The 23,569-nt window shown below is 40.6% G+C and overlaps 1 protein-coding gene and 1 long non-coding RNA gene across 2 annotated transcripts in view; both read left to right on the top strand.

The window, feature by feature from the left end:
• The window catches only part of LOC311059893 (uncharacterized protein), a 113,130-nt gene that overhangs the window by 5,763 nt on the left and 83,798 nt on the right, over positions 1–23,569 (top strand). The window lies entirely within an intron of this gene.
• Positions 21,158–23,480, top strand: LOC311059896. Its single transcript, XR_014602228.1, has 3 exons — positions 21,158–21,283; positions 22,656–22,838; positions 23,378–23,480. It is a non-coding gene; the product is annotated as an uncharacterized lncRNA (long non-coding RNA).

Genomic DNA, 23,569 nt, shown 5'->3' with positions numbered 1-23,569 from the left:
AATGTTATTTGAGCAGTGACTTAGTGGCTAGCCGCCTATAAGAGGGTTGATGCGTTTCTCTGAGTGTGTTTTTTCCAGAGCTAATCTAATGAACCGCTTGGCCAATTCGTTTGACCAGACTATCAACATCAGGGGACAGTTTCTAACCATTTGTGATGTTCATAATGTCATAGGGGGCCCCAGAATATATTGTTTTAATCTTTATATATGATCTATGAAATGACATTACAACGTGAAATCGTGCAAAGAGACTTAATCTTTTGAGGGCAATAGTAATAATTAATTACGGTGGGAGGGTCCCCGAACCTGAGCTTTGCTTGTAACCTGTACCTGTAACTTCTAAAATCCGCCCCTGAGAGTTTTTGGTTGTTAATGTTCATCATAGAGAGTAAGAGAACGCCTGCCTGTTCACAAAGATATGTTGTTGTCCCGAACGTGCAAAGGATCTTTGAGGCAAAGTCTGTTCTCTTTGGGTACGTTGTATTGATAGAATGAGTCCAGATTACACCACACAGTGCTTGGTCTCTGTTGTTTATCATCATCAACTGATGAGGACAAGACAATATACTGCCACGTGGGGCGGCCATATGGGGCGGCCATAGGCCATAGCCATAGCCATAGCTGAGTGGTTAGGGAGCCAGAGGCCCTGGTTGCCCCAGGTTCGATTCCAGGCCAGGCCAGCATATGTGTCGATGAAATGAAATTTATCCCTGAGCAAGACTCTTAATCCCTAATTGCTCACAGGCCCTCATTGGAAACAAGACCGCAAGGACTTTCATGAACGACCTGTTAAAAGGAATTATCCTTATCCATGTTGCATGTGCAGATTTGACCACAGGGAAGTTTAGTTCAACCAGAAGAGGGCACTGTTGTTTAACAAAGTATTACCAGGGATAGAACAAGGAACATATTGACATCATACAAAGATCTAAACAATGCGTTCTGTTTTCCATTAGGTGTATCTTGATGAGTTTCATATCAAAATAAATACATGTTAAATCACTCCTATAGAAATATGTGACATACAGTAAATGAGCCTGAAGCTGGTGTTGATTTCCTAACTTGACTGTAACGACATGAAACAAAACTGATTTACTTTTGTTCTCTACTCCACAGCCACACAAGGGAACACAGATGAAGGTAATGGTCCCAAAACTCCCAATGATTTCAATCTCATGATGATTTATCTATAAAATGTATCACATATGCAGATAATTCAAGACATCCTTAGGGGAAGGCTGACCCTGTGCTCAGACCTCCACATAGAGGCTGGTCTGCTAAAAGGACATTTCTCCATGAGAAACAATAATATTAAGTCTTTGTCTTCCTTTTTAAATTGCAGTTGTATTTCTGGTGAACACAGAACTCATAATTAGCATCATAAGAGAACTGCTTCTCATTTGTTCACAGGAGTGCCTCTACAAGTGAGGGCAGAACCAACACCAGTAGAGAACTACCTTGATTCAGCAGATGGTATGTCTGTTTGTTCAAGCCAGAATTTTCAATATGTGTTTTTTGAGTGGTGCCAACCACTCCTACATTTGACCGTGCGTGTCTGTCTGTCCGTCCGTCTGCCCGTCCGTATGTTTGAGCACGGCCTCAACAGCTGCAGCTGATTGCAACACTGCAACCAGTTACACTAATTCAAAGGCACCACTCTCTTCACACTGGGTGTGATTTTTAGCGGTGCCAGCCGCTCTACTCTTGACTATGTCCGTCCGTATGTCCGTTTGTCCGTCCGAGCCCGGATGTCCGTTTGAGCACGGGCTTTAAACAGCTATAACTCCAGTTCGCAGCATGCCAGCAAGTCCAAATTTGGTATGTGGACTTACACCACCAATTGGGACGAGCATTGATTGCTGAAGCCCCGCCCCGCCCTATTATAGCGCCACCAGGAGGCCACTGTGTCCGTTTGAGCACGGGCTTTAAACAGCTATAACTCCAGTTCGCACCATGCCAGCAAGTCCAAATTTGGTATGTGGACTTACACCACCAATTGGGACGAGCATTGATTGCTGAAGCCCCGCCCCGCCCTATTATAGCGCCACCAGGAGGCCACTGGCTTAAACAGCGCTTTACACAGCTATAACTCCAGTTCGCAGCATGCCAGCAAGTCCCAATTTGGTATGTGGACTTAGACCACCAATAGGGACGAGCATTGATTGCTGAAGCCCCGCCCCGCCCTATTATAGCGCCACCAGGAGGCCACTGGCTTTAAACAGCTATAACTCCAGCTTGCAGCATATGCCACCAAGTCCAACTAATACCACCAATAGGGACCAACTGTAATTACATAAGCCCCGCCCCCTCTGTCTTCCCATTGGCTGGGCTTTAAACAGCCAGAACTCCAGTTCACAGCATGCTACTGAGTACAAATTTGGTACGTGGACTCAGACCACCAATAGGGACGAACTGAAATGTAGTAAGCCCCGCCCCCTCTGTCTTCCTATTGGCTGGGCTTTAAACAGCCATAAGTCCACTTTGCAGCATGCTACCAAATACACATTTACCACGTGAACTTAGACCACCAATAGGGACAAGCTGTAATTGCTGAAGCCCCGCCCCCTCTGTATTGTCATTGGCTGGGCTACAAACGGCCATAACTCCAGTTTGCAGCATGCCACCAAGTCCAAATTTGGTATGTGGACTTACACCACCAATAGGGACGAGCATTAATTGCTGAAGCCCCGCCCCGCCCTATTATAGCGCCACCAGGAGGCCACTCATCAAAGGCACCGCTTCCTTCACACAGGGTGGGATTTTTTTAAAATACCTTATTATTTTAATTTGTCTGTTGTTTGTTGCGTGTGTGTATGTGCATGTGTGTTTGTTGCATGTGTGTGCAGATCTAATCTCATAAACCGCTGGACAATACCAAATATTTTGTGCACACTGCCATGGTGGTGCTATAGCTCACTTTATGTTTTTTTTTCTTCAGGTCAGGGCATAGCAGTGGTAGCCATTGTGTGGTGCTACTGATAGAATACCCATTTATTTTTCCCATAGAGATTTCAGAAAATATTTTGTATCAATTATTTTAAGCCTGAAACCAAGCCATCCAGGCTCCTGGTGAATCATGAACATAAAGCCTTTGATTCTGTGTATTTTTTTGTATTATATTATACTACATAACATATCTAATAAACACTGTAAAAACATTTTTGCGGTTTTCGAATATTCTTTGACACAAAATTGAATTTTTGATTGACCAGGAGCCTGGATGGCTTGGTTCCAGGCTTAGAATTATTTATATAAATATTTTCAGAAATCTCTGCTATGCCCTATAACGGTGGTTCTCAAAGTGGGGTCTGGGGACCCCCAGGGGTCCTTGGGAGGGTACCAGGGGGTCCCCAGCAAAAGTATTCACAATCATATTAACCACCTTATCCATGTATATGTTGGCTATTCAAAAATAGCAGATATACAAGCTCACAGCCTGTCACATCTGCTATTTTAGATTTTTTTTGTGAAAAATATTTAAAATGTTTGGGAATTATTTATATCTAAATATAATCTTTGAAATATTCAGATTATGTTTTTAACATAACTCTTCTGGGGGTCCCTAGCACAAAACCTTTCAGATGGGGGTCTGTGGCCAAATACATATCAATTTGGGGGTCCTTGACATGAAAAAGTTTGAGAACCACTGCCCTATAACTCTTGAACCATAGATTGTACAATGACATAGTACAATGAATCTTTCGTCCCAATTGCCATTCTGCACTGCACACCTCGGGACACACGCCAAGTTTGAGACCCTTCATTTCTGAGTTATGCCAGCCACAATGTCACACAAACACACACAAACAAACGCACACTCACACACAGATACAGACACATAATAAATGAGCACTTAGGACCGATTTTCCTACCATGAGAGGCTCCATAAATACGAGCCCAAAACTGACATTACAGCAATAAAACAGAGTTCTAAAATTGAGTGTGATGCGACCTTTCACAGTTCACTACCAACATCTGAGTAGTCTCCTCACGCAGAAATGCAACAGAAATATGTGACATACAGTAAATAAGCCTGAAGCTGGTGTTGATTTACTAACTTGTTGTCTGTAACGATGTGAAACAAATTGATTTTTTCCTCTCTACTCAGCAGCTGCAACTGCAGATGCCTCTTCACTAAGGGATGAAAATGGAGGTACTAATGGTCCTAATGGTTTAACTTTTTGAATTATATTACAGAAAAGAAAAAAAAACTTTTCCTTTGTACCTGTATGTACACTGTAGGACCGACCATGTATTCCCCACTTGCATCCTTCACGACATGCATGGCCTGGCCTACTCTCTCTATATGTAGAGAGAACAACACAACAATACACAAGATGCATCCTTAGCTGCACAATGTTTAATTCTGCTTCTGATGTGAGAGGCAGGTAGTGTGTCTGGTAAAAATCTAAATATCCTATAGATAAAAGACAGACATGAGCAGCATGTATTAAACTCATTCATCATGAGCCACATGTCACATTGATTTAGAGCCAGGAGTCAGGGAGCTCAGGAAAAACAAGAAAAACCCCAAACACCCAATTAATTCTAAATGTTTGATAGAAGAACCAACTGAAAATTAACTACTGTAATCAACAAACTGGACACCATCTTGTGTAACATTGCTTAATGAGTCACTTTAAGTCTGTTGCTACTTCTCATCAAATGTAATTATAAAAGAATGTTATGGGTAAATATATTGCATTTCAGCCTATTTATGCAATTTCACAAGCAAAAGTCAAATGTTTAGAGAATAAAGCAAGGTGCTCACCGGAGACGTAGGTAATAAAAAACATTTTTAAAAGTCAAAGGTGCTCCTGGATCAGACGGGATAAAGCATTTCAAAAGATAAGAAACTAGAGAAAGTGCTCCTCGGAGCACAGGTCTCCGCCAGGTCAGGTACGTTATTGTGGCCTCCTGGTGGCACTATAATAGGCCAATGTGAAAAGGGTGCCGTTTATTCTTAGGTCGTTCAAGGCAATCGGACACTGCATTCATGATTTGAGGCATTTTGTTCCAAAAATGTGTTTTGCTGAATTAGACCTGCTGGTGGCGCTATAACAGGCCAATGTGAAAAAGGGTGGCATTTCTTCCTTGGCCTAGTGGGAATGTGTTTGTGAAATTTCACGGAAATCGCAAGCTGCGTTCATGATTTGAGGCATTTTGTTTAAAACGCACATTTTGGAAGCCAACCTTAGCCAATGAGGATGGAAAATGGGAAATCGGACAGATCCACGTTGATCACATGACTATAGAGATACTGTGTACCGATTTGCATGACGTTTGGATAAAATCTGTAGGAATAATATTTAAAAAATGGTTTTGCACAAATCGGCCTCCAGGTGGCGCTATAACAGGCCCATGTGAAAATTTTGAGGCATAGGTTCTGAATTGGCATCCAGGGAGTGTGTGTGCACAGTTTTGCAGCGACCGGGCCAACGGTGCCGGAGATTTGGTGCTAACACACAGACAGGACACACACACACACGGACGGACAGACGGACGGAGGGTAAACATACTCTCTCGCCATGCCTTTCGGCCTGGCGGAGACAATAACTTCATTTTTTTTTTAAATACAAATATTATAAGAGTAGTGAAAATAGCCGATCTACAAGCTCACAACGGCCAACGGTGCCGGAGATTTGGTGCTAACACACAGACAGGACACACACACACACGGACGGACAGACGGACGGAGGGTAAACATACTCTCTCGCCATGCCTTTCGGCCTGGCGGAGACAATAACTTAATTTTTTTTTAAAATACAAATATTATAAGAGTAGTGAAAATAGCCGATCTACAAGCTCACAACGCGATGTGAGCTTGTAGATCTGCGATTTTAGCATAAAAAGGGCCGGCAAACTTTGGTAGGCAGATCTGAAAAATCAAACGTATATATCGTTTTATAAGAGAGACAGAGTAATGGAAGTGGCTGCTGTACACAGATAATAAATGAGAATGTCTTGGCATTCAGGACCAATTTTCTAACCATGAGAGACTTGATAAATACAAGCCCAAAACTGGCATTGCAGCAATAAAACAGAACTCTAAAATGTGTGAAGTGACCTGTTACAGGTCTCTACCATTATCTGAGTATTCTCCTCATGTAACTAGCTCAGAAGACACCACACAGTGCTTGGTCTCTGTTCAGGCAGGTACCCCGTTTATCATCATCAACTGACGAGGACAAGACAACATGTGGTCAATTACTGCAACATTGCATGTGCAGATTTGATCACAGGGACGTTTAGTTCAACCAGAAGAAGGTGCTGTGTTTAACAAAGTATTACCAAGGATAGAACAGGGGAAATATTGAAATAATACAAAAATCTAAACAATGCATTCTGTTTTCCATTAGGTGTATTTTGATGAGTTTCATATCAAAGGAAATACATGTTAAATCACTCCTGTTACACTCACATGACAAGATCAATACAAATGTGACTTACAGTAAATGAGCCTGAAGCTGGTGTTGATTTCCTAACTTATAACAACGTGAAACAAAACTGATTTACTTTTGTTCTCTACTCCGCAGCTACACCAAGGAACAAAGATGAAGGTACTAATGGTCCCAAAACTCCCAATGATTTCTATTTCATGGTGATTTATCTATAAAATGTATTTTATTTTATAAAATATGCATCACGTATGCAGAGAATTCAAGACATGCTTAGGAAGGCTGGCCCTGTGCTCAGACCTCCACATAGAGGCTGGTCTGCTAAAAGGACATTTCTCCATGAGGAACAATAATATTAAGTCTTTGTCTTCCTTTTTAAATTGCAGTTGTATTTCTGGTGAACACAGAACTCCTAATTAGCATCATAAGAGAACTGCTTCTCATTTGTTCACAGTGCCTCTACAAGATCCAACACCAGCAGTGAACCGTGATTCAGCAGATGGTATGTCTGTTTGTTTTCAACAGTTCAGTGTTTTTTTCAACAGTTGTGTATTTTAGAATACCTCATTCTTTTAATTTATCTTATTTTCACTCGCTCCCCCCTCCCTCCATGCGTGTGTGTCTGTGCATGCATGTGTGCAGATCTAATCTCATAAACCCCAGGACAATACCAAATATTTTGTACACACTGCCATGGTGTTGCTATAGCTCACTTTTTTTTGTTCTTCCTATATAATATACACTATATACTATATCTAGTAAACACTACTTTTTTTTTTGCGTTTTTCAAATATTCCTTGACACAGAATCGAATTTTTGATTCACCAGGAGCCTGGATGGCTTGGTTGCAGGCTTAGAATTATTTATATAAATATTTTCGGAAATCTCTGCTATACCCTATAATGGTGGTTCTCAAAGTGGGGTCCGGGGACCCCCAGGGGTCCTCGGAAGGGTACCAGGGGGTCCCCAGAAAAACTAGTAAATATAGCGTCACAATCATTTTAACCACTTTATCCATTTATATGTTGGCTATTCAAAAATAGCAGATGTATGCTACAAGTTCATATCGCGTCACATCGGCGAGCTTACGCATCTGCGAGCTTACACATCAGCTATTTTTGCATTTTTGTGAAAAATATTGAAAATGTTTGGGATATAGTGAATAATTTAGATTTTTTTTTTCAACATAACTCTTCTCTTCTTGGGGTCCCTGGCACAAAACCTTTCAGATTGGGGTCTGTGGCCAAATACATATCAATTTGGGGGTCCTTGAAAAAGTTTGAGAACCACTGCCCTATATAACATCTTGAACCATAGATCGTAGGCCTACAATGACATACAGTAAATGACCCTGAAGCTGGTGTTGATTTACTAACTTGTTGTCTGTAACGATGTGAAACAAATTGATCTTTTCCTCTCTACTCAGCAGCTGCAACTGCCGATGCCTCTTCACTAAGGAAAGACAATGGAGGTACTAATGGTCCTAATGGTTTCACTTTTCAAATTATATTACAGAAAAAAACAAACTTTTCCTTTGTACCTGTCTGTACACTGTAGGACCGACCATGTCCCCACTTGCATCGTTCACGACATAGATGCAATAGAGAGAGAGAGAACAACACAACAGTAGGCTACACAAGATGCATCCTTAGCTGCACAATGTTTAATTCTGCTTCTGATGTGAGAGGCAGGTAGTGTGTCTGGTAAAAATATAAATATCCTATAGACAAAAGACAGACATGAGCAGCATGTATTAAACCCATTCATGAGCCACATGTCACATTGATTTAGAGCCAGGAGTCTCAGGGAGCTCAGGAAAAACAGGAAAAAACTCAAAAACCCAATGAACTCTACAGGTTTGATAGAAGAACCACTGAAAATGAACTGCTGTAATCAACAAATTGGACACCTTCTTGTGTAATATTGCTTAATAAGTAACTTTAAGTCTGTTGCTATACTTCTCATTCAATGTAATGATAAAAGCATGTTATGGGTCAATCTATTGCATTTCAGCAGCTGCATGCAATTTCACAAGCAAAAGTCAAATGTTTAGAGAGAATAAAGCAAGGTGCTCAGCGGAGACGTAGGTAATAAAAAACATTTTTAAACAAAAGTCATAGGTGCTCCTGGATCAGACGGGATAAATCACTCTTTCCCAAACTATGGGTCCGGACCTATTTGTGGGTCACGGACACAATTGTATGGGTCGTGAGTAAATATCCCTCCTTTTTCCCTATGTTTCCTACAATTTTTATAATTATTTCAAAAGATAAGAAATAACTTCATAATTTTTTTTAAATACAAATGTTATAAGAGTAGTGAAAATAGCCGATCTAGGGGCTCACAATGCGATGTGAGCTTCTAGATCGGCTATTTCAGCATAAAAAGAGGGAACGGCCTTTATTAATTTAAGTTAATGTTTCAACCTACATAGGTCTTCATCAGGGATATTTTTCATCTGATGTTTTAATCTTTAGTTGTTCTAATGAGTTTAATTTAGGGCATACATGGGCAACTGGCGGCCCGGGGGCCACATGCGGCCCCCACCTTCACTTAATGCGGCCCACAGGTTAATATCAGAATACTGATATATTATTGATTTCAGCTGTTACAATTCCAAACAGGCAAACGTGACCCCCTTTAATTACTTCAGTCTATATTAGTAGCTTATCGTATTGAAAGTCTATTGTCTTTGTATTTGTATTTAAGTTCATAAGTTAACATAAGTATAACTAAATGCATTTGAAATTAAATACAAATGTTATTTTTCAGGATTCCAATAAAAAAATGGCAACACATTTATACATCAGGATTCCAAAAATAGCAGATCTACAAGCTCAAAACACGTCGCACTGCGACGCGTTTTGAGCTAGTAGATTGGCTACTTTTGCTACTTTTGTGTGACATAAAATGGCGAAGTACGGCATTAGTTTACGAAAAACGTTAAAATACGGGGATAAGAGGTGTCTGCCAGACACTACAGTATATGCAATGTGGCCCTCTGGAGTGAGTGTGGAAATATAGTGGCCCTCTCCATCATCCAAGTTGCCCACCCCTGATTTAGGGGTAAGTAGGCTATAAAATCACCACTGGGCGTGATGTTTCAAGCCTCACTGGCTTTTCAAGCCTCACTGGCTCTTCAGCTTTTTGGACCATCAGTTGCTTGATAAATACGAGCCCATAACTGATCCAAGAAGCCAGAACCAACAGAAGTATTTCACATACAGTAAATGAGCATGGAGCTGGTGTTGATTTTGTAACTTGACTGTAACAATGTGAACCAAAGTGATCTTTTCCTCTCTACTCAGCAGCTACAACAGCAAATGCATCTTCACCAAGGAATGAAAATGAAGGTAAAAATGGTTCTAATAGTTTTCCAATGTGTTTTATTTGATAAAATATGCATCATATGTAAACAGAATTCAAGACGTTGTTTTGGGGGGCTGGCCCTAGGCTCAGAACTCCACACGGAGGCTGGTCTGCTAAAAGGACAATTCTCCATAAGGAACAATAATATTGAATCTGTGTTTTCCTTTTCCTTTACTTTTTACGGGGCCAGGCTTCCAGCATGGACCCGTTTTCTTCTTCTTCTTCTTCTTCTTCTTCTTCTTCTTGGGGCCAGGCTTCCAGCATGGACCCGTTTTGTTATTGGCATTATTACGGGGCCAGGCTTCCAGCATGGACCCGTTTTGTTATTGGCATTATTACGGGGCCAGGCTTCCAGCATGTACCCGTTTTGTTATTGGCATTATTCCATTTCTTCTTCTTCTGCCACTTTTGGCAGTTCTGGCTGAACCGTGCATACGCTTTTTACGAAACTCGGCCATATGGTAGATGGTCATGAAAAACTATCAAGAAATAAATCTCACAATCTTTCGTCCAAGTGTTGCAGCCTATTAGTCCGAAGGTTGAGAGTTCGAATCCTGTTAATGGCAATAGGTTGAGATGTCCAATCAAACCATTCTGTTTCCGTTTCTCTCTCTCATCAATCTATTCCGTTTCCATGTCTCTCTCTCTCTTCAATCTATTCTGTTTCCATGTCTCTCTGTCTCTCTCTCTCTCTCTCTCTCTCTCTCTCTCTCTCTCTCTCTCTCTCTCTCTCTGCCTCTCTCTCATCATCATGTAGATCGGCTACTTTCACTGGTTTCTGTTCCGAGGAGACATACAATTTCTCTATCGGTAGATGGTTAGGGAACCATTGATCTAGAGTAGTTAGCAAAACAGAGGCCTGGTCCGTCAGGTACGGAATGACTTAGAAATATCAACAGACACTGCTAGGGCTATCGTATCTCTAGCTCAATGAGAAGAAAGGCAGCCTTGTAGTCCGGAGGTCACCGGTTCGATCCCCGTCCCCGACGATGTGTTGAGGCGATCATGATTTGGCATTCGTAGTATTGTATTTCTTGAGGTTAGGGGAAGGCATAGTTTCACTGAGGTTAGGGTTATGGGTTTAAAATGCTCATTAATTGCATGGTCTTCTTTCTCTCAAGTTCAGTCTTCTATGTTTCTATGGCTTATTGTGCATATTACTTATCATTGCTTCTTTCTTTCTTCTCTCTGCAATCCCTGGCCCCGTATTATCGCTGCTTGCAGCTATATTTACGGGGCCAGGCTTCCAGCATGGACCCGTTTTGTTATTGGCATTATTACGGGGCCAGGCTTCCAGCATGGACCCGTTTTGTTATTGGCATTATTCCATTTCTTCTTCTTCTGCCACTTTTGGCAGTTCTGGCTGAACCGTGCATACGCTTTTTACGAAACTCGGCCATATGATAGATGGTCATGAAAAACTATCAAGAAATAAATCTCACAATCTTTCGTCCAAAGGTGGCGCTATAGCACTCAGTTGAAAATGCCAACTTTGAACAGGTACAACTCATGCCCTGTTTGACCTACAGCCATAAAACTTCAATACACACATGCGTCTCCTCATGATGAACAACTTTCACACATGACTTTTGACCTCTGACCTTTAGATCTCCCACCATTTTTAATTACATGAAAAGATGTTAAAATCCATCTCCTCCTGGGATTTTTGAGAAATCTGCACGAAACGTTTTACACATGAACTTTGGACCTATGCCGACCAAACGGTGCAAGCGGATTTGTTCTACGTGAAAAAATTAAGCTTTAATGAGCCAATGAATATTGCAGTTTTATGACAATTATTCATCTGCCCCTAACACATACATGCAGACTCACATTTCTTTGAAAATGTGCAGTAATGTACAGGGTCATTCCAAATATCACTGAAACCAATCTTACTCCAATTGGTCAAAGGGGGGCGCTATAGCAATTTTTTGAAAATGCAAACTTTAAACAGGCAAAAGTCATGCCTCGTTTGGCCGACAGCCATTAAACCTGCTTACACATGTGCCTTGACTCATGAGGAACACATGTATCACTTTACCAGTAAGCTCCGCCCTTAGATTGTCCGCAATTTTGAGCAGTTTGAAAAACACTTAAACCCAGGATTTTTCAGCTATTTGCGTGAAATGGTATCATCTGTCTGACCTCCGTTTTCACTTGATCAGGTCTGTTGGACCAATGGCTTCCCGCTTAAGTGAATGTCTCACAACATCAAGGTAGCCGGTTCAAGCCTCACTTGGTGCAGACTTAATTTAAAGTGCATTGCAAACAACAAGACTGTATCAATGAACACATGTGCAATTGATAAAGATAACATGAAATGCTTATTTGAGAGGGTATGTTTTTGCAAAGTATGACATACTTCATTCTGAAATAATAGCCGATCTACAATCTCAAAACTTTTAAGATAGCAACGTGTTTCTGAGCTTGTAGATCGTCTGCTTTCACTGGTTCACTTTTATCTTCAACAGACAACCTCAGCCTGGACAAAGCTATAGCACTATAGGTAGTGTTGCAGCCTGTCAATCCGAAAGTTGAGGGTTCGATTCCTGTTAATGGCAATAGGTTGAGATGTCCAATCAATCCAATCTGCTTCCATCTCTCTTCAATCTATTCCCTCTCTCTCTCGGTGAGAGGTGGCATTGCAAAAAACATGACCTTAAGCTCAGTCTTCTATGGCTTATTGTGCATATTACTTATAGTTTTGTCTCTCTTTTAATGTATGATATACTTAATTTTGAAAATAGCCGATCTACAACCTCACAACTTTTCAGATAGCAACGTTTTGTGAACTTGTAGATCGGCTACTTTCACTAGTTTTCGTTCTGAGGAGACACAAAAATGCCTTTATTGGTAAATGGTTTGTGAACCAGTGATCTAGAGTAGTTCGGGACACAGAGGCCTGGTTCAAAATGAACGGAAATACTTATAAATATCAACAGACACTATAAGGGAGGCCATATATCTAGCTCAATGAGAGGAAAGGCAGTCTTGGAGTCCGTAGGTTGCTGGTTCGATCCCTGTCCACGACAATGTATTGAGGTGATCATGATTTGGCATTATTCGGATAACACATAGTGTGTCTTGAGGATAGGCTTAGGTGTTGTTTTACTGAGGTTAGGGTTAGTGAGGGTTTAAAATCCTCATGTTAATTGCATGGTCTTCTTTCTCTCAAGTTCAGTATTCTATGTTTCAATGGCTTATTGTGCATATTACTTATCATTGCTTCTTTCTTTTTTCTCTCTTCATTACCTGGCCCCGTATTATCGCTGCTTGCAGCTATATTTTAAAGTTGTATTTCTGGTAGACACAGAGCTACTGTATGTGCATAACTAGTCCCAGTTTTCAGAACGTGGTAGGCTACCTGTTTAGTGTTCCAGTTTGTTTTCGCATAGCTTTGCTTCTCATTTGTTCATGAAAATAGCTGGTGCGTGTGTGTGTGTGTGTGTGTGTGTGTGTGTGTGTGTGTGTGTGTGTGTGTGTGTGTGTGTGTGTGTGTGTGTGTGTGTGTGTGTTTGTATTAAGAACAACTTCCAACAGGTATAAACGATTCAACGGTGGAGAACAACCATAATTCAGCAGATGGTATGTCCATTTCTCTTCTTTTATTACCTGTCTATTATGTTATGCCAAGGAAGTCTCTGCACCCCAAACTTTTCAAATCGGCCTCATGGTGGCACTACACCAGCCTGCTTTACATTTTGGCTTATAACTCTTGAACCGTATTTTACATAATAAAATAGGCCCTATGCATTTGATTTGTACTAATTTCCTGGTCTGGATAAGTATGGGGGGTGGGGGGGGGGGGGGGGATGTTTCCAGACTATTGTTCCTATTTTGTTTCCTAAAATGTTTTTCCTAAAATGTAAAACAAACACAGGATTACTTAAACTTACAAAGCGTTGGGTACTCTAATACAACCGGTTGTAAAATCACAATATTACACTCTGCAGAGGATGCAGCAGACATGAAGGAGGACCATGAGGGGCTGAAGAGAAGTGAGAGGCGGGTTCTACTACTTTAACAATCCATGTGAAGATGTAGTAGCAAATTCTGTCTATGATGAGTTTTATTTCAGCAGATCACAAGAATAATTAACAATGATGTTTTGTCTTACGCGTAGTAATCAGTTTGGGAAATGACAATCTCTAGAAAGCATTAGCTCAAGTTGGCTGAATACATTTTTTATATGTTTTATTTAGATTCTATAATCACAGTATTACACTCGAGGGTGTGCTTTACTGTCAGTATTGGCACTTCACTGATGCTTAGGGTACTTGGCACAAACACCTCATCACTGTTGTGCCAGTGATAATGAGGGTAAAGCACACCCTTTTATGTAATATTGCTTAAGTAAACAACTTTAAAATAAGCTGTCACTTCTCGCTCAATATAATGAGAAAAGCATGTTAATAATAATAATAATAATAATAATAATAACTTGAATCTATATAGTGCCTTTCAGAAACCCAAGGACGCTTTTCAATACAAAAAATAAACAAACTAATTGCCAAAAGCCTGAGCTAACAAGTGTCTCTTCTGTGCGGACTTGATCTTATGGTTCAATCTATTGCATTTCAACCTATCTGTGCCCTCTTTCTCCTTTCTCTCATTGTTTTCAATCAGTCATGGATCTCATAGACCCCATCTTGTCGAAAGCAACTTTACTCTGTGAGTACTGTGAGGAGGTCAAGGTCAACAAAAAACAGTGCCAGCGTTTGGTTGAGCGTGTGAAAGGGCTGGAGGAACTGGTGAAGACAATCAAGGAAAAAGGAGCTGGTCAGAACTCTGATGATGTGGAGAAGGACCTCCGTGATCTAAAGGAGACACTGGGGTCTGCAAAAGTTGTTGTCAAAAAATACATCTATGATAGCTTCCACGAGCATGTGTTTAAAGACTACAACGACAACAGTGAGTTTAAGAGTTTGAACAGTCGTCTGAACAGTGCATTCAACAAGCTTTCCAAGGCTCTGCAGGTTGACCAAGATAATATGCTATACAAGATGTTCAACAAATCTTCTCAACAGACAGAGGATGAAGCAGACAGGAAGGAGGATCATGCAGAGCTGAAGAGAAGTGAGAGGCTGGGCCTACTACTTTAACAATCCATGTGAAGATATACTAGAACATGTTGTCTATGATGAGTTTTATTTCAGCCGATATCTTAGAATTAACAATGGAGTTTTGTGTTTTGGGTCCTGGGGGAGGGGGGGGGGGGGTCGTATGAACTGTATGCTGTATTAACATTTGTCAGTACAGCATCAATCAGCTTAACCACTTTATCCATATTTTATATGTTGGCTATTCAAAAATAGCAGATATACAAGTTCAGAGCACGGCACAAAGTTAGGCACTGTGAGCTTGCATATGCTATGTACTGTTGTTTTTGTACATTTTGGAAAAAGTGTTGAATAATTTAGAATTTTCTGAAACAAACATTTTCTTATTCTCTTCTGAGGTCCCTGGCACGGCCAAATACACATACATTTGGGGGTCCTTGACATGAAAAAGTTTGAGAACCACTGCTCTAGAAAGCATTAGCTCAAGTTGGCTGGTTGTCTGAACAGGGACTAGAAATTGTCTCTGTCAGACCCCATTTGATGGCCGGGTTATCGGTCAGTAGGAGACTCAATGGAGACTCTGTGAGACTCCCCCGGTCATCAAGTTATTGGCTTATGAATGCAACAAAAACAAAAACATCACCATGAATTCAAGGCTTGACTGATACAAAATAAGTATTTGTTTTGAGTGAACTACTCCTTTAAGTAAACACATTTAAAATCAGCTGTCACTTCTTCATGAAAAAAGCATGTTATGGTTCAATCTATTGCATTTCAACCTATCTCTCTATCTGTCCCCATTTCTCTTTTCTCTATTTTTTTTTTCAATCAGTCATGGATCTCATAGACCCCATCTTGGACAAAGCAACTTCACTCTACACTCTCTATGAGGAGGTCATGGGTAACAAGAAACAGTGCGATCGTCTGGTCCAGCGAGTGAAAGGAGGACTGGAGGAACTGGTGCTGATAATCAAGCGAAAAGGAGCTGGTCAGAAGCCTGATGATGTGGAGAAGACCCTCCATGATCTCAAGGAAACACTGGGGTCTGCAGAAGATGTTATGAAAAAATACATCTCTGATAGTTTCCACGAGCATTTGTTTAAAGACTACAACGACAACAGTGAGTTTAGGAGTTTGAACCTCGGTCTGAACAGCGCATTCAACAAGGTTTCCAAGGCTCTGCAGGTTGACCACAAGATGTTCAATGAAGATTCTCACCAGGCAGAGGATGAAGCAGACAGGAAGGAGGATCATGAGGAGCTGAAGAGAAGTAAGAGGCCGGGTCTACTACTTTAACAATCCATGTGAAGATATAGTAGCAAAATCTGTCTATGATAAAAAAAAATGTATATATTGCAGCAGATTTTTTTTGGTTAAAATAATATTGATTAAGGCGTTTTGTGTATATGGGTGGTATTTATTCAGTTTGGTAAATCACACTCTCTAAAAAAGCAAAACCAATAGCTCAAGTTGGCTGGTTGTCTCAACAGGGACTAGAATTCCATTCCAGGGAAATTGAGATAAAGCTAGCAAAAAGTTGGTTTTCTTGTTTTATTTTGAGAGCAAATTGCCCCACAATGTGATTACATTTTGAATATGTTTTATTTAGATTGGAAACCCTTCTATAATCACAGTATTACACTCGAGGGTGCGCTTCATACTGTCAATATTGACACTTCACTGTCAATCACCGATGCTTAGGGCACTTGGCACAAACACATCATCACTGTTGTGCCAATACTTATAATAATAATGAGGGTAAAGCACACCATTTCGTGTGATATTGCAAATAAATAACTTTAAAGTCAGCTGTCACTTCTCATTCAATAGAATGAGAAAATAATGTTGTGGTTCAATATATTGTATCTCAACCTATCTGTCCCTCTTTTTCCCTTCTCTCATGTTTTTCAATCAGTCATGGATCTTATAGATGCCATCTTGGTCAAAGCAGCTTCACTCTACCCTCTCCGTGAGGGTGTCATGCGCAACAGGAAACAGCGCCAGTGTCTGGTCGAGCATGTGGAAGTGCTGGAGGAATGCTTGGGGGCGATCAAGGAAAAAGGACCTGGTCAGAAATTTGCTGATGTGGAGGAGGCCCTCTGTGATCTCAAGACCACACTGGAGTCTGAGGAAGTTACTAAGTTTGTTCAAACATACACCTCTGATTGGGCACCTAGCAACTACGGGAATGACTTTGACAGTTTGAACAAATATCTCGGCATTGCATTAAATAAGCTGTCCAGTGCTCATGCCGGTTTACCAAAATCACAAGCTGTTTGAATAGGATCCTCAATGGGCAAATCATGAAGCACACAGGGACAGGGAGGAAGGATGTGTAGCGGAATAATGAGGGGGGGGGGGGGGGGCTCATTATGGTTGTGTGCATATATGGGACGTACCGACTTCAAACTCTGCGTGTACATCAGCAAGGCCTCGAGGCAGTATATGTATGAGACCATAAGCTATAGGATGCCCCAGTTGTCCAAGAAAGAGAAGACACACACCCAACAAGAACCTTTGTGCATTGCAGTCTAAGAAATATTTGGACAATGAGTCAATGAGATTATTCTACTGTGTTAACATTATCGATGTTGTGCAAGGACTGATGAACTACATTTCTCAATGAAAGAGCAGGGAGACCTCCTCCAACCATTGCAGATGTACTAGTTATATTGAATAAACATACTCTACCTTACGGTATCACAAAATGGTTAAAATTGTGTTTTATTCATTAAAATAAGTTCCAGACTGCAGCTTTAATCTAATGTGTTGTCTAATGCTTTGTGCATAACATTACCTCTGTGTAATTCACTGTTTTTAAAGTATGGTGTGGTCATAGCCAAGTATTCACAATCACACAACAGAGGAACAGGTGTTTAAGTATAGCTAATTGGATGAGCGAAAGAATATTGCCATAAACATATAATGCATCAAATTGAATTGTTATTGAAGTTTGTTTGATTCACACTATAACAGTGAAGATGTGGTTTACCATCAATATAACAATATGATTTTTATGGAGATCTATGAATGGGTTGACTGTGTTCAGGACATAACTTCCTTTTTGGATATCATTGTGCAAATATTTTTCCAGTATTATATCATTGCAAATAAAGTCTGACTGCGTTCAATTTGTTGCATGTTTGTATACAGCTTTTGAAATATTTAAATGACAGCATTGCCAGGAATGGGGGGGGGGGGGGGGGGGTCGGGCTATGAATCTGGACACACTGCCTACCTGCAATATCCAAACTGCACTCTGCATTGAGGTGTCTGGAAGCAGCAAGTGAAAATGTCATGCTGGCTACCCGTGTAAATTTGACTATTTTAGAAAAATTATAATTAAAAATGTTGTTTTAAAAACGTTTAAAAAATAAATGATTTGACGCATCCGTCATATTATTGTTATTCACTGATATATTATGAATATTCCATTGTTGTTCATCACTTCAATAGAAAAGTCTAATTGTTGGAAGCAGGCCTGCATTAAAAAAAAGTTTATGTAGCCATGAAAAGGATGAAAAAAAAAAGCCAAGTGACAGCTGTTTATGTAAAAGTGCGCGAGCGTGCATGCCGTCAGTGACTGGTTGCACGGTTGCGGCCCTCATCAAGACACCTTTCGTTCAATGTGGCCCAAAATTAGTTTGACACCCCTGGTCTAAACACTAACACATTTACAGCACTGCACCTACCTCAATGAAACAACAATAGAATTTGAGGCAGTTTAGATAGTTACAGAATGTGCATATGTTGTTAATTATTGAGCTCTGCATCAAACAGATCTACAGATCACTCAAAGCTCTTTAAAACCTGTAGATGAAGATTTTTCAGATTTTTTTTTTGCTATGATTCAAGTGTAATTATAATTGAATGACGTTTGGGAGGGCAGATGCCCTTATTAGTTAAAAATGTATACAATATTTTTTTATTAGGATCTATGTAGATCCTAATAATTCATAGAAAAACCCTAACCGGCTAACCCATTTAAAAGCCAATTGAAGCAAAAGTTCACACTTTTGGGCGTTAATTTGCTATTTTTGCCTTTTGGGTCATATGAATACCTTTGAGTTGTTCAAACTGACATAGCCAAGCCTTTGCCAGCAGGGGGAGCCCTGCCTGCCCGTTACAAAGGACTTGGTTGTAAGTGAGAGCGCTCTGGTTAGAAGGAGTTCTCCTTTTAACGCTATATGGACCAGAGTTATATCGTATACAGCAAGGAAAACCAATAAGAAGCACCATCAATACAGAACAGTATACAACAGTGTATACCTATACAACTATCCTGCACTATGCAGAAAAACTACAACACAGGGTTAAAGTGTCCTCACCGTATCCTGCCCCAGAACAAATAAAGTGTCCATTACAATAAGTGCAATGACAATCAAATAAAGTGTCCTTTCAATCAGTGCAATGCAAAAGAAAGGTGACAGTGTTCACAGTGCAATCAGTACAGTAACCATACCCTAAAAGTGTCATTAGAGGTCAGAGTCGTTACATCAGAGGGACGGTTTGTTTTGAACAGGGGAAGGAGGGGGGGGAGAAATGGACAGGAGGGTGACGATTTTATTGGCAGCAAATGGACAGGTGACGGGAGTGTTTTGATTGGAAACAAATCGAGCGGGGGAAGAGATTTCATTGGCAACAAGTGGATCGGGTGGATTTTTATTGCCAACAAGTGGACGCGGGGAGCACCGCGATTGGCCAAAAAACAACCGGACGAGGTAAACGAACGGCCGCCGGGTAGCGCCACCATGCCCCCCCAGGGTCAACAGGGTTAACAATTACATGATGACATTATCTAGGGTGCTTTAAAGCCTGACACATATACCTGTATGTACATCTGGCCTTACTGTAGTGACCTGCAACCAGCTGTTCTAGAGCAGAGGTGGGCAACCATTCTTTAAGTTCGACCATTTATCCTGAGGGGCATTTTGGTAGATCATGGAGCACTTTGAAAACAGAGAAAGAAAACAATTCATTTGGTTCATCGTCCAATCATGCTCAAGTTTGTTGGTTTGAATGTGAACCCCAATAAATCATAACATGGGCACAGTGTGTGAACTGAATCGTATGTGTTGTGTACTGTACATGAAACTGGATCAAGTGTCATCAGTATTTTAAGCACGTATTTGTCTCATCAGTGATGGTGAAGATATCATCTCAAATCATGTACACTGTATGAAGAAGTGGGGCTTGGCACATAGTGCAGCATGTGATTGCAGCGTGTCTGAGCAGACTGCCGAATATGACCACCCTTAGCCGACCTCTTCGACGTAGGACCAGAGACGAGCTCATGGCTGCACTGCACGACACTGAGCTGACCATCTGACGATACATGAAAGAAGAAGCAGAAGTGAAGAAAGGGAACTTGGAAAGACACTTTCGGGCAAATCTCAAACCATGTGACTGTCTGGTGAATGTAGATCTCACCACCAGTCTTGAAAAACAGCTGAGTATAGATCTCATTCCCAAAAAGGTCAGAAAGGGCAGCAGGAGTAAATATTTAGACTTTCATGAGTAGAAATGATAGTTGAGACCTGAGCATAAAATTCTGACCTTCTTGAATGAATCATGAAATATGTGGTATTTTTGGTCAGGCTCTCATTTGGACCATTTTTCTATGTACAATGGAACATGTGGTAGTTAAAGTAGGGAGGGATGGACAGTTTTGGTTTATTTTATTGCATGTTAAAACACTGACCACAAAATGTGACAAGGCGTCATAGAGCTCAAGTGTCACAGAAAAGAACCACAACATGAAAACATTTCACTCAGCTAACCAACCACTTTTTGTTTATCATTTAGTAGAAGTCTATCTGCTTAACATATTTGACTTCAGTGTCAAAGAGCTTCACTGTCAACTTCATTCCACCATCAGACATGGCAAAGCTGCATCTGATTTTAGCTCTTCTAGGTAACCTTTAAGTCTTTTTTATTGTGTTTTGATATGAATTATTATCATTATAAAGTAAAGTATTCAGTATTCTTAGGTTGTTATTTTTTGAGTGTATTCTTTTGAATGGGTTGCATCTTCATTGACTGTGTTAAACTTTGTGGAACTTTATGATGCAGTTTATTTAATTTCTTATTATTTTCATGTTCCAGGTGTCATTTACATCAGTCAGGATGGGATTTTTGGATTAGAAGTGGAGTTGACGGTCAGAACAGGAGACAACATCACTCTCTCCTGTGATTGCAGAAAATCACCTGGAGCTGACATAGTGTGGTTCAGGAACTGCTCTCATAAAAACCAACCTACTCTTGAAATTAATGAGCAAAATTCCCCTTCTAATCTAAAGTATAACAAATCCACTGAACCCTATGATCTGCTGATAGAAAATGTTGCTGATTATGACCTTGGTCTCTACTTCTGTGGAACCAAGGAGCATTTGTTAGCGGAGGAAAACGTTAGACCATTCTACAAATATGGCAACATCACCACAAGGATTTCATTCAGTAAGTACTGTATTCTGCTACGTTTGCTTATATTTATTCATTAATATTTACAATCGGGAGCTCCGGTGCAGAAGTGTAATGTCAGGTCTCAGGTGTTAGCACAGGTGGGTATTTCTGCTATTAAAGCATTGTTGCTGCCTGTCGCACCTCCGACGGTGCTGCAGTGGTTCTCAACCTGTCGGTCGGGACCCCCAGGGGGGTGCACACGTGATTTTTTGCCTCGCATTGCAAGGAGTTGTGAGCTTGTAGATCGGCTATTTTCACAATATTTATCTGTGGAAGGGGGGTTGCTGCCTAAAAAGGTTGAGAACCACTGGCTTAGAGGATCCTTGTGTGTCCCCACACTCTGTCCCATTTGTTATTGTGCTTGTGTGTATGTGGAATGAGTCCCAGAAAGAACTAATAAAATAATGAATGTGTGGTTGCAGACAAGACAACACAACACAGTGTTTATATTTTTAAACTCATACTGTATTCCCAATATGATATTCACATGGGGTAATTATTACAATACTAAACCTGGTCAACTATATCCTGAGGTGGTATCCAAAAGAGTAGGGATGCGAAAAGTATTTTTGTCTCCGCAAGGCCGAAGGCGTGGCAGAGACTATGTTTTGCACCCTGTTCGTCCGTCTGTCCGTCCGTCCGTCCGTCCGTGCGTGTGCCAGTCCGTCCGTCTGTGAGCAGCTAATCTCCGGCACCGTTGGGCGGACGCAGCAACATGGGCACACACACTCCGTTGAGGCCAACGAAAAACATTTTCACATCTGCCTTTTATAGTGCCACCAGGAGGCCGACTTATGTAAAAATGAAAAAGTGATATTAATCCTTCAGATTTTATCCAAATTTCACACAAATCGGTACACATGATCTCTAGTTATGTGTTCAAGACGAATCTGTTTGATTTTTCATATTCCATCCTGATTGACCAAGATTGACATCTAAAGTTGAACAAAATGTCTCAAATCATGAACACAACGTCCGATTGCGGTAAAACATTACAAGCACATTCGCACTACTTTGAGGAACAAATGCCACCCTTTTAACATTGCACTATTATAGCGCCACCAGGAGGCCCATTTTTTGCAAAATGTTTTTTATAGCCCTCCTATACAGATTTTGTCCAAACATCACGCAAATTGGTACACATTATCTCTAGTCATGTGATCAAGACAGATCTGTCCGATTCATCATATTCCATCAACATTGCTGGCCCACAATAACCTACCTACCTGACCTGGCGGAGACCTGTGCTCCGAGGAGCGGGACCCCCGCGACAACATTATTAACCACATTAATAGAACCAGTGGACTAGACTGTGGTAGAAATACAAGTACTGCACCATGTGTCATTATCCATCCCTTATGAACAGATCATTCTCTTAATGACCTTGGTGACCGTGTCTGCAACTGTGACTGCTGTGACATCAGTGTGAGCAGCAACAGCAGCAACAGCAGTAACAGTGACTGTGGTATGAGCTGGCTCCTGTTGGTTCTCTCCAGAGCGATGAATCTTCTCCTGCTGCCCTGTGCCTACTATATAGGAACCATCTGTGGTAGGTCAACATCAGTGGTGGAAAGTAACATCAATAACAATTGTATTTACTCAAGTACTGTACTTAAGATACATTTTGAGGTTATTTATTTTTATTTTTTTGGTTATTTTACTTTACTTAATTCTTCAACACCTTACCCGACTACAAATATTTGAAAACTTATATTACTATTAATTTTGTAGATTCTTATTAATACAACACCCCAATTATAACAGCAGTTCCACAAGCTCTGCTATTTTCCAAATCATTTCGCCAAACGTTTAAATATCTTGAAAAATGTGGTTATGCTTAAGTAACAAATCTGAGTACCTCTTCCACGAGAGAGCTTCTAATGAGGCTTAATTTGGCTTTCAATTGAGAAGAGAATTATGGAATGCATGACACAATCTCTCTCTGTCTCAAACAAGACAGTTGATAAAATGAGTATTGTGATTAATATGGTTAAAACAAACATGCTTGTATGATATAATATATATATATATAATAGGATTTATATGTCAGTCTAATAGTTTTCTCATTTGCCTTCATGTTGTAAGCAGGGTACAACCGTAGCAAGAGAGAAGAACTTCAGAAGAGAACCAACTGAACCAGGAACAAATGATTTGAAACATCACAACTGTGATGAAATTGACTTTTGAGTATGGTTACAATTTATTCCTGCTGTATAACTGGTAATCTAAGTTAATGGATACAGAATAGATTTTTTTAGGAGTCATGGGTGGGTGTTGTTG

Source organism: Gymnoscopelus microlampas (genome assembly GCF_963454915.1).
Source record: "Gymnoscopelus microlampas genome assembly, chromosome: 14".
Taxonomy (NCBI): domain Eukaryota; kingdom Metazoa; phylum Chordata; class Actinopteri; order Myctophiformes; family Myctophidae; genus Gymnoscopelus; species Gymnoscopelus microlampas.
The sequence above is the reverse complement of the archived record's forward strand: the minus strand, read 5'-3'. Positions and strand labels throughout refer to the sequence as shown.